Raw genomic sequence first — 3440 nt, 5'->3', positions numbered from 1 at the left:
GGTGGAGGAGTTCAAAGAAGAAGGACTAGGAGCCAGGTGGCTAAAGAAAAAGGTAAGTCAGTGAGTATTGAAGAAAGCCCTGTTTCAAAGGGAGACTTAAATGATTTATTGCAAGCAATTGACATTGAAGAGTCCCCACTAGTTCAAGCTGAGTTGATACAGTCAGGAAAAGAGGAGGCTAAAAGGGTCAAAGCCTCAAAGAAACTCAAGTTTGATGATCAAGTTGATCAATTTGTTTTTAAGCCCAGGAGACCCATAACAAGGAAGTTCAAACAAGTACAGGAGGTACCACCAAGAGCTGATGAAACAGGGGATGTAACTCGGCCTCATGAAAGAAAGGATAAAGGAAAAACAGTTGCCACTCAAGAAGAAGGTAGTGTAGAAGACTTGAAAAGGAGATTGGAATCTGCCAACTTTGAGATTGCTAGATTGAAGAAAGCTGCTAGGAAATTTGCAGCTAAGGAGGCTTATTTCAACCAAATGCAAGCTCGGTGGGAGGACCAAACATTTCAAATTCCTGAGGTGGTTGATTTTAATGTGCAATTCCATAGCTGGACTACTCCTGCAATAAAAGAAGCTCAATTTATCAGAAAAGTCAATACAAACCTCAGGTATGGGATCAAAGTAATGAAGAAACAAATTGAAGACTTAAAGATACAATTGAGCCAGCGAAAAGAATCTCCATAAAAAAATCTCACTCCAAGGATATGTTTCAAAGTTTTGATGGTTTTGCTTGGTATAATCTTTTCAAACATTCCCATTCAGTTTTGGAAGGTCTTGGAACAGTCAAAAGAATGTTTAAACAACAAAGTGCTCAAATAGCAAAGTTTTGGGTTGAAACTGTGATTTTTGAAACAACTCAGTAGTTTCGTAGCGCGCTACGAAATTGCTGAAGGTGATGACTAGAGCTCAGCAGTTTCGTAGCACGCTACGAAACTGCTGAAGCTAAACAATCCAATATCAATCAACCGGTTTTGAAACATAAGTGGGAATTTTGAAAGGGGAATATATACAAGGCATCATCTAAAGCTATAAACATTCAACCAGGTCAAGACAGGTGGAGAAAATATGGATTCGAATCCAACTTTAAATTTTTGTCATAAAGTGAGCACATTTACCACAGTTCAAGATAGGTCAAAACAGCTTGAAAGAGTTTTTGCCTTTACACATAAAAGAGCTGGATAACACATCAAGGACATGGCCATCTGTTACATTTTGGATAAGCAAGGATAAAGGACATGCTTCTTTGGATTCGAAGATTTTGAGGAAAACTAAAGACCGATGAGCAAGGGTAGTTTCCTATGTTTCAGGGAAATGGAGAAGATGTGACATTGAAGACCAACATGGAGTTTTGAACATTCATCACAACCAAACTAAAAAGGGACCAGATGTCAAAGAACGAGAATGTTTGTAATCAAGGCTATTATTAGCATAATAAGGAGTTAGACTCCTACTTGATTTAAATCTCTAGAAAGTCTAGTTACAGTTTGTTATATTTAATAGGCAGTTAAAGGTTAAACAGGTGTCATTAGAAGTGGATTTCGAATTCCCCTAATGTTTAAGGAGGAATCTTAGTCAGGTCTATATATAGGAGAAAAGGAAATGTAATAAGGGTTGGAAGTTTATGTAAAAAAGCTCTGTTGTCAAGCTTATGTAAAGACTCTGTTTCTTTTGGTAATACAGTAAATGGCTTCTGCTGCTCAAGAATCATAGTGACTTCAATGTATGAATTCCTCTTGTTGTCTTTCATGTTGTATACAATATTATGAGTACTTGATTACTTATAAATCACATGCAGTGTTCTAATTTCCTTCATATGCTCAAATATTGTCCCTTTTGTGTCTAGTGTACTTTATCTATATTGAAGTTTGAATGCCTTGATTTTATTGCAAAGCCAATTCACTATTGATGCTAAATGACATATGACTCCATGAGCCCAATGGATGCTTGTTAATTTAGATTTTACCAGCCTCATTCCTATTTGTTTTATAAAGAGTTAGCCATCTCAATTATAATCAAAAACCTTAAATCCTTTGAGAGAGCCCTCTCAGGCTAAGGAGGCTAAGCCTTAGCTAAAAGATTGGTCTAAAACAGTTACTTGAAGTCTTCCTGGCCTGCAGCCTTCCAGGACCTGATTTTGAGATAACACTACCTATTGCAATAACCAAACTATCCCATGAATCTGGTAGAGAACACAACAAATTGATGCACTTATCTTCATCTGAAATTTTAATATCAATAGATGTTAACTGACTTACCACAGTATTAAATGCATTCAGATTATTTGTCACTGAGTCCCCATCTTTCATCCTCAGGTTATACAACATTTTTCGCAGGAACAGTTTATTCACCAGAGACTTAGATTGGTACAAAGTCCCTAACTTGTCCCACAAAGCCTTCGTCGTAGCTTCCCCTGATACATTCAGCAATACTAAATCTGAGACACACAATCGTATTGTGCTCTTTGCCTTCTGATCCAACTTCTTCCATTCTTCATCGAACACTCCCATTGGTTTAGTACTCGGATCTACCGTGATCCACTGGTCTTTATCCACCAACAGATCCTCCATCTTGAGTTTCCACAACTCAAAAATCTGACCATTAAATTTCTCAATCTCTATCTTTCCACTGCTCGCCATCTTCTTTCACCACCAGAATCGATCTTGCAAACCTCACTAAACAGGGTCTACCACAGGCCTGAGCGAAACCCCTCAGCAACAAAGGTGTCCCCTTGAAGCCAAAACCACTCTAATATCAAATGTAGGTTTTAACCCCGTGCAGAAATTACCTGCATACGAATTCTAAAACGCAGAAAAATAAACATTACGAGAGCATAACACATAAAACACATATACACAGAGATTTTCCCACTGGATCCAAAAACCGGGACTACCATCTTGATTTTTCGTTATTTTCCTTTCAATGTTACAATACATATTTATACATGTCGAGGCATCTAATACCATGGACCGAAAACCATCGCGTCCAAAAAACATGTGCGAAAATCATGCACAAAACCATAGGTGGGTCTACCCAACCTAACATAGGGTCCAAAACCAAAATTTTCCGGGGCGCTGCCCCAGACCCCATAAAGTGGGGTTATGGGTGCCCTTCAATCCCCTTGTTAACTACGTGGAAAGAATATAACACAACCCAACATTTTACAGAAGAAACATTGAGCCTACCTTGTACACAAAGATAAACAAGCATGGATAAATTTTGATTGTTTTCTTATATGTTGATGACATGATTTTTACAAGTGATTTTGAGTTAGATGAATTTAAAGCAACCATGATGAAAGAATTTGAGATGACAGATCTTAGTCTCATGAAATATTTTCTTGGCATAGAAGTTGAGCAATCTGAAAAAGGAATTTTTATTTGTCAAAATAAATATGCTAGAGATTTGCTGAAAAGATTCAAGATGGAAAATTGCAAACT

This window comes from Pinus tabuliformis, chromosome 2_2, assembly GCF_031772625.1.
Source record: "Pinus tabuliformis cultivar Carrire ecotype Pingquan chromosome 2_2, CPIR1, whole genome shotgun sequence".
NCBI lineage: Eukaryota > Viridiplantae > Streptophyta > Pinopsida > Pinales > Pinaceae > Pinus > Pinus tabuliformis.
Note: the sequence above shows the minus strand (reverse complement) of the source record.